Source organism: Aplysia californica, unplaced genomic scaffold, assembly GCF_000002075.1.
Source record: "Aplysia californica isolate F4 #8 unplaced genomic scaffold, AplCal3.0 scaffold00762, whole genome shotgun sequence".
NCBI classification, from domain to species: domain Eukaryota; kingdom Metazoa; phylum Mollusca; class Gastropoda; order Aplysiida; family Aplysiidae; genus Aplysia; species Aplysia californica.
The window spans coordinates 300,880-310,422 of NW_004798032.1; positions in this window are offsets into that span (position 1 = coordinate 300,880).

The following is a 9,543-nucleotide window of genomic DNA, read 5'->3' on the forward strand; positions in this document are numbered from 1 at the left end:
ACACACACACACACACACACACACACACACACACACACACGTTTTTGTCTTTGAAGCAAGTTAATGCGTACTCAATAGACATACGAGACTGAGTGAACACAGGTTTCATACTTACGAATAGATTTTGACATGCCATACTTTGTATTTCGTACTCAATCAATCGACATAGACCATCGAATTGACGAGGATTACGCTGGTCTCAGAGTGGCTCTGCAGTCTGACCTGTAGCTCGCCTGGCTTGCACAGTGCAAATGAACGTCTACACATTATCGTGTGCTTGAACAGTGTCGCTGTGTGGTCTGTCTATTGTCAGCTGAGCTGCGTGACGCGTCAGACGTCCTATTGCTATTCGACAGTGTTATACAACATAAGCTGACTTGACGTTTTAGAGGGACTGTCTCTACACCATACCACCAATTTGAAGGTGGAGAATAAAAATCTTAATTTACAACTACAGTGCTAAAGTGCTGTAGTTATGACGGTCATCAATACTCAAATACTTAAATGAAATTATGACAAACTGGGCAGCCACTGCACCGTACTAGGATTTCAGTTTAAGGACTGTTCTAAACACCTGTGGGAAACCTGTTTGAGAGTTGAATAGACCCTAAACATTCTCTGCTTCAATCCTGTCTTCTTCTTTCTTATTTTCAATCTCCTCATACGGTACGATTATTATTCTTTCATCCTTGCCTAGCCCTTGCTTCGAGATCTGTCTACGAACACTGCACATCAGATATTTAGATAGATCTAGGTCTAGATCTAGATAGAAGATTAGATCTAGATCTTGATCAGATGTAAATTATTATTATCTATATCTAGAATCTAGGCCTTTCTCTCTAGGACTTTGATGTTGGTTCTAATGCCCTTAGAATGTTGGCCATACGTTGAGTTTAGTCTTCTAACCAGACATCTCCCTACTATAGGCAGTTGAAGTGGGGGGGTTTAAATGTTCTTTACCAGGTTGGCGATTTCTTCTTATTTTCATGAACATCCGAGGGGGAAATGGACACAGTCACAAAAGGGAAACCGTAGGGAGGATATCAACTTGAAGAGCTTGTTGGAAACTCATACCTTCAATTCTGTTCTATTTTTGGTTAGTTGTTTTTGTTTGTTGTAGTTTTGTTGTTGCTGTTGTTGTTGTTGTTGTTGTTGTTGCTGCTGCTGCTGCTGCTGCTGTTGTCGCTGTTGTTGTTGTCTTTGTTGTGTGTGTGTGTGTGTGTGTGTGTGTGTGTGTGTGTGTGTGTGTGTGTGTGTGTGTGTGTGTGTGTGTGTGTGTGTGTGTTTGTGTGTTAGTCTATCCTTCCGAATTGTTCGGAACCGCGAAGAGCGTGCTCACCGCCAGGGCCTCTGCCTCTCTTAGGTAGCGGGTGAGAAAGTCCAACATCCCTGAAGACTTCCCAAAGAGATGCCACCGCCTGACCTCGGCTGCGGGGCATCTCTGCGGTCAGTGATCAAAATCTTGGGGCTCCTTGCTGCCTAATGGACACATTGGTTGTTGTTGTTGTTATTTTTAATTTCTCTTTTAACTAGAAACTAACAGTAACAGTAATTTGGGTAACCATAAACCAACAGTCAAACAGAAAATAAAAGAGCCAACAAGATTTGTGAGGCAGCGTGGTGGAATCAGGCTCTCGTCAATCTTTGGGCTTGTAGAGTTATTGGTGTCATCTTAAAGCTTGTTCACTTGTCTTTATTTGGATGGAAAAAATATCCTTTTTTCTTGAATACAAATCGAGATATTTGCGAAAGAAGGAGGTGGGGGTCATCTGTTTTTAGAGGCAAAATTAGTGAGAAAATGGCCGCCAAAGATAAGTTATTACAATTTCATTTTTTTTGCCTTTCATCAACGTTTTTCAAAAATATTCTCACAGAAATGAGTTCTTTAATGGGCATGAAAGGTGTTCAGCCAAAAAACAAAAATTTGATAAAAATTCACAAACCTGCGGAAAAATGCAAGTTTCTTCACTTTGATTATTTTGACGAGAGCCTGATTCCACCACGCTGCCTCACATTTTGAATTTGTTATCCTCACAATTTTCATTTTAAGACTTTGCCCTTTTTTCCTGAGTAGTTTACTCATCAAATATCATATTCACTTCCCCAGTGATTTGAAATTAAAATGCCCAAATGCAGATCATGATAATTAAAGTATCCTGGCACGTTTAGGGGTAGGAAGTCGGTGCTCCACAGTGCTTCAAGGAGCACACTCCACCGATTATTGCTTCTACTAACACCCTGGTCACCAACAGCACCAGTGACTAAGATAAGATAAGATAAGATAAGATAAGATAAGATAGGATAAGATAAGATAAGATAAGATAAGATAAGATAAGATAAGATAAGATAAGATAAGATAAGGGGAGGCAAGGTGAGATAAGATAAGATAAGATATTGATCGTCAAAGAGAAATAATATTTGATGCAGCATAGTAACATTACATGCACACACTTTCATTAACACACACACACACACACACACACACACACACACACACACACACACACACACACACAAACACACACACACAAACACACACACACACGCACACCCACAGTTACATACACGGACGCAGACACACACGGATAGTCATTGGACGGACATACTAACTGATGATACTCTCGCAATAACTGATCAGTTTGTATTGATGACGACATGAATTAATTGTTGTATCTGTTGGTTCTTGTTCAAGTTTCTATAAGTTATCTGATATTCCGAATTTTGGGGCTTTTAGTATCAGCAATGATTTTTTCTGTTGCATTTACAAGACCGAGAGGCGCCAAGCAGAAGTAATGGCTAAAATAAGCTAGTTTAATCAAGACTGCGATGTCGTCAAGTCATAGGCTATATAAGCTGCCAACAAACAGAAATAAAACATTTAATCTAAACGCAAGCGAGATCCACTAGAACTCGTTACATGTTTTTTTTTTTTGTTTTTTTTTGTTTTTTTAGTAGAGGTTTTACGGCGCTCGCAACTGCATAAGGTCATATGAACGCCAAGGGGTGGATGTCAACAGAGAAGTCCTTACAGGGAATCAGACTTACTGTTCTCACCTCTCTAGCTTGAACTGCCGAAAGTCTGATTCGACTATCAAGGCACCCCGGAAATAGCGGGTCACAAGAGTATGACAAACATACAAAAGAAGTAGAGGAAATGACGATAGTAAGGATTAGGAAAGAAAAAGCAGCAGTTCCCTGCTGTAGTTCAGGCACAGTTATGAGCATGGCATTGTTGGATCAGGTAATTTACAATTCTACAGTGCATTAGAACGAGAAATGTCCCCCCTTTGGGAATGGCTTAAAGACACTTCAGTCAGTGGCATCGCCCGGGGGGTCTCGTTACAAGTGTGGCGGAGATCATCGTCCATACTCATGGTTATCTAAAAACCCACATATCTATTATCTATTTGTGGTGGCCGAATTTTGCTATTCAAAAGGCTTTTTAATGGCTGCATCGATCGACATGCGTTTTCGCCAAAAGATTATTTAAAATATTCTCCAGATCATGACGCCCTTCGTTTTTTCATTTTTGAGACAGTTTTGCTGCAAAAAGCTAAATTTCTTTATTTCGCCGATCGCTTTTGTAGGCCGACGCTTCTGAATCTGTAATTTTAGAAAATCTGGAGCGGAAGTGATATTTTGCGAGGCATATTTTGTTTTGAGAGTAGAGATCTAGACATTCTAATTTTTTGCATCTCTTAAGATTTATTGCTCCATTTCAGTAGAGTGTAAATATAGTAGGCCAATGACTTTCAGTTGATGTTAATGCACCGATCATTCCTTTCATCGAAAGGGGGCCCAGCTAGTAATATTCTAATTCTGATGTCGACGTTCAGCTCAGCGCCCTGTCCCGACTACTCACAACTGAAATCTTTTATGACGATTAACAAACAACAAAACAAACCACATATTAAGTGCAACACAAGATAATGTAAGTTGACTCAAACTGATAATGTGAGCGGTTGGTGGGTGATCTTCTGCGGTTTGCTCCTTCATTTCTCTATCAAACATCTATCTTTTTTAAAAAAATCTCTCCTCCTTCTTTTGTTTGTATATTACGCTCCAGGAAAACATCTAATCTTTGGCATTTAAATGACCCAATTGTGTTGCAAGTGCCGTAAAACTCTTACTAGATACGGTGGAATCAGGCACTCGTCAATTTTTTGGGCATGTGGAGTTATTGATGTCATCTTAAAACCTGTTCATTCGTTTATCTTTTGGGGAAAAAATTGCCCATCTATTTTTTTTATAGAAGTGGAAATATTTTTGATTGAAGTAGGTAGGGTAACCTGATTTTAGAGGAAAAATAAGGGAGAAAATGACTGCCAAAGCTTGGAATCTTTCAATGCGTGAGAGCCCTTGAAAACTGAAAATTTACATTTTTTGTACCTTTAATCAACGTTTTTCAGGATAATCCACACAGAAATGAGTTTTTAAATGGACATAAAAGCTGTTGAGCTTAAAAACAAAAATTTGATAAAAATTGCCAAACGGGCAGAAAAATGGCAATATCTTTGATTTAATTAAATTATTTTGACGAGAGCCTGATTCCACCACGCTGCCTCACTTTACTAATGATGGTGTTGAAGGGTATCTCAACCTCACCCTCACTCACTGTCAGTTGTTGTTGTTGCTGTTGTTGTTGTTTGTTTGTTTGTTTGTGTTTGTTACTGTTTTGTTGTTGCTGGGGGGGGGGGGGGTTGTTGTTTTTTTTTAGAATTTCGACAGTAGCCCAACGAGATAAACCCACGGCCAAGAACAGTAACTGAGGATGGCCAAGAACAGTAACTGAGGATGGCCAAGAACAGTAACTGAGGATGGCCAAGCCATCATCTTGGTATGGTTTTTTTTGGGTTTTTTGTTAAGTGCTTTACGGCGCTCGCAACTGCATAAGGTCATATGCGCGCGCGGGACACACCTAATATTTTCAGTTGGAAGGAAATTTTGAATTTTGCCTGGGTGGCGGCCGAAGCCTACTCTTATCGATTTTAGACCACCAAGGGATCTTTAACGTGCGCAACTTGCATACGGGCCTTCCGAGATTTTTCGCCCTTGTCCGAGAAGGCTAGGTGTAGATCTTTCCTACCAGAAGATGAGGGGTGTGGCTGAAAGACAGCAGTAAGAAGAAGCCAAGGAGCAGCAGTAGAAAGGCTGCAGAAAGAATCAGGCGCCCAGAGGAAGGGGCAAAGAAGGTGAGGTGGTGGGGGCAGAAAGAGGAGACGAAAGCAGACGACAGAACTTTGCTAGAGAGCAGGAAATGAGGTGAAAGGAGACAATTTTAGAGAAGAAAATGTTTCGTCGCTACCCGGATTCGAACCCGGGACCTTTGAATGAGAGGCCAACACCTTAACCCCTAGGCCACGAGAGCCCCCATCTTGGTATGGGAATAGTGACAGGTTCTTCAACAGGAAACGCAGGGTCCAATAACATTAATGTACTGAAGGTGCACTTCTGTAGTGGACATCTTTTGAAGTCACATCAAACATTGACCGTTCTTAGCTCCAGTACTACCAGAAGTCTACTATTTCATGTACTAAAGTGAGTGGCAAATAATTTATCTCTTGGAAATATTATAGTTGTTAGTAGCGTTGTTAATTACTCACGTTTATACGTTTATGCATTTAACTCAAAGGCATTGTGCTAGAGTCTTCAACCTATACAACTTTTGACTGTCTGTTTTCCTTTTTTACGTCTGTCAAGAAAGCAAAACTGGGAATGTTTGTTTGATAAATAAATAACCAAACAAACAAAAAGACCGATGGGAAACCTTCCTAAAATACAAAAACAACAACAACAACAACAACAACAACAACAACAAAAACAACAACAACAACAACAACAACAACAACAACAACAACAACAACAACAGCAACGACAACAACAACAATGAAAAAGAGAGAGGAATAGATTGTGAAACAAACTGCAAAAACTAGAACCCATTTTTATTAAACGAACTAGACCTAGCCTAAACGAAGCTGAAGAAGCAGCTTTTGTTTGTTTGTTTTTATAAAGTGTTTTACGGCGCTCGCAACTGCTTAAGGTCATATGAGCGCGCGGGACACACCTAATATTTTCAGTTGGTAGGAAATTTTGAATTTTGCCCGTGTGGCGTCCGAAGCCTACTCTTATCGATTTTAGACCACCAAGGGGTCTTTAACGTGCACAACTTGCACACGGGCCCTCCGAGATTTTTCGCCCTTGTCCGAGAAGGCTAGGTGTAGATCTTTCCTACCAAAAGATCAGGGGTGTGGCTGAAAGACAGCAGTAAGAAGAAGCGAAGGAGTAGCAGTAGAAAGGCTGCAGAAAGAATCAGGAGCCCAGAGGAAGGGGCAAAGGAGGTGAGGGGCTGGGAGCAGAAAGAGGAGACGAAAGGAGACGACAGAACATTGCTAGAGAGCAGGAAATGAGGTGAAAGGAGACAAATTTAGAGAAGAAAATGTTTCGGTCGCTACCCGGATTCGAACCCGGGACCTGTGAATGAGAGGCCAACACCTTAACCTCTAGGCCACGAGAGCCCCCAGAAACAGCTTTACCATTCCAAATTGATGTGTGGTTGTAATCTATAGTAGGAGTACCAGGTCTTTTTTACACATAGCTCGTTCACTTTTCGTCTGTCTGTGTGAAAAACAATTCTAGCTCATTTTATAATTCGCCAATGCCCCCATAGTTTTGCATGGCACTCCTGAAAGCAATAGATCTAGAGCGACCAAACAAATTTTCATATGGGAAAAAAAAAATCTGGTGATAAAACAGTTTCTTTATTTGGGCCTTATATTAAATACCGCTATTTAGGCGCCTACACAGGATAACTTTAGTTTTAGTAGAAGTTTTACGGCCCTCGCAACTGCTTAATGTCATATGAGCGCCAGAATATTAGAGGTGTTACAAGAGAGTTACAAACGTAAAAAAGAAGAAGGGGAGATAAGGACGATAGATGTTTGACAGGAAAGAAGAAGCAAACCACACCAGAGCACCCGCCAACCACCCACTCACACAGGATCACTACGTAATAATAAATGAAATACAGTATCCTACCCTATAAGTTGACCATTTTGAGACGGCGACACCACCCTGCCCCTATCTTTCAGTGCAAGCTTGTAGCTTTCCTCCTTAAGACTATCTAGACATCTTCACTTGAGTCTCGAAATAAGTAGCATTTGTGATGTGCAGTTCCATTTTCTCAAAAATGCTCATTGCGCATTGCATCAAAAAAGACATCACATCTTCAAAATTTATCGACATGTGTGTACGCAAAACACACTATTATGCACACACACACACATATATATTATGTGTGTGAGTGTGTGTGTGTGTGTGTGTGTGTGTGTGTGTGTGTGTGTGTGTGTGTGTCTGTGCGTGTGTGTGTCTGTGTGTCTGTGTGTGTGTAGCCTATGTATAAAAATCTCTATGAGAAAAACAGTCTCGCAGTGAACTTGGGAATGCATTCACTAAAAAAGACACAATGCAATAAAAATTATCAAACGGCCAAAGTAGAATTGAAACTTAAACAGCTAGAAACATTCATTAAAACGTCAGTTCTCTATAAATAGAGAAAAAAAAAAGTTCCGTTCTCTCTCACACACACTCTCTCTCTCTCTATTTCTCTCTCTCTATTTCTCTCTCTCTCTATTTCTCTCTCTCTATTTCTCTCTCTCTCTCTATTTCTCTCTCTCTATTTCTCTCTCTCACTCACTCACTCACTCACTCACCCACTCTCTCTCTCTCTCTCTCTCTCTCTCTCTCTCTCTCTCTCTCTCTCTCTCTCTCTCTCTCTCTCTCTCCCCCTCTGTGTGTCGCTCTCTCTCTATTTCTCTCATTCTCACACGCCATTTCTTCCGTCTCACAGTCTGGCGTACACATGCATATATAAAAGTTCATTATTATGACAGGTACGCATTTGTAATTAAGAAATGCTTAAGCTGTTTTTTGAAAATGTACTAACTGTGAACTCAACTCAACGCTTCACACTCTACGAAGACCATTTTGCGTTGCGAGGGACGCGCAGCATGGTGGCGCTGGGTCTTGTCCTGAGTCTGGTCTTGCCCAGAGACTGTCTGGTCTTACCCAGAGACTGTCTGGTCTTGCCCAGAGACTGTCTGGTCTTGCCCAGAGACTGTCTGGTCTTGCCCAGAGACTGTCTGGTCTTGCCCAGAGACTATCTGGTCTTGCCCTCACCGGCACGAACACCCAGCGTCCAAGAGTGGACGCACGCAGTCACATCTCTTTTACATGGGTGACGTCACTGCCACGAGCTCTAGTACTAAAAATAATATACTATTGTACAAAGATTTTGATCTTTAGTGCTGTTTCAACAGAACATTCTATAATTTATTGGCTCCAGCTTTGCTGATTTAGGTGCTGTACGTGTCAACTAAAAATAAAAAGTCAACTTTATACCCAACTGATAACTTCCCAAAAAGTCTAATTTTAAAAAATGATTAATTAAAAGAAAGTAATTGAGTCCCTTACCTTTCTACACCATAACTCTGGAGGAGATAAGCAACATTAGTGTTGGATGAGAAAGCATCATACATTTAATCTTACATACTACACGTCCTAACTAAAATTATCTCATCTAAACTTAGTCAACTTCGAGCTCAATATTAAAAATGAAACTTAACATTGCTAGTTCTAGACAGGCAGTCTAAACAAAACGGGCTGCATTGAAATGATATGACTAATAATAATTATGCCAAGCGTAAACAAACTCGGAACGACGGCTAGCGGACTGACCCGAGCCGAAAACATACGAGCCCCCATATGTGAAACTTGTAGGTGTAGATGGTTTTATGCTATTAAAAATTGCATTGTAAAATTTCACACCTCTGTGGACACAATTTAAATCTTTTATGAGACGGGCTGCTTCGATCTTATCTATCAGGGCCAACCCGGAGTGTGAGTGTTACAATGTCCCTGTAGACAGACGTGGGATTAAACTTTTTTTAAAACCCAAAAAAACCTCGCGCTGTAATCGAACTCACGTCTTCTACACACGACAATGAAAGGCCTTACCGCTACACCGCAGACTCCGGTGATAAAAGATACGTACGTAAAGAACAAGAAGTAACAAAACGGGAAGTCGTGGGTGGTTGGTGGGCGCTCTGGTGTGTTTTGCTAATTTTTTCCTATCAAACATCTATCGCTCTTATCTCTCCTCCTTTCTTGTGTTTGTTCTCTTAGACAGACATCCCCTCTCTTTGGATTGTTCGTACCACCTCGAAATTGCTCTTTCTGAAAGTGTTCTGGACCTAGATCGATCTTGAATCAACTCTTACTCCTGCATGAAAGGCATGAAGCTTCTCTGTGTCACTCTCGTAACACTTCTAATTTTCGGCACTTATATGAACTACCTAAAATAAAAATTATATGAAGTCATCACCTTGCAATGTAATCTAGACTGGCGCAGCAAGGAATTCAGACATTTTCCTTCAAGCAGGAGTCTGACAGTGTCGGCCCTGGAAGAAGCTGAGAATAGAAAGGATGAAACAACTCACAAAAATTTTAATGTGCACGGCAAGCTGTGCTGTAACAGGACCCCCCCCC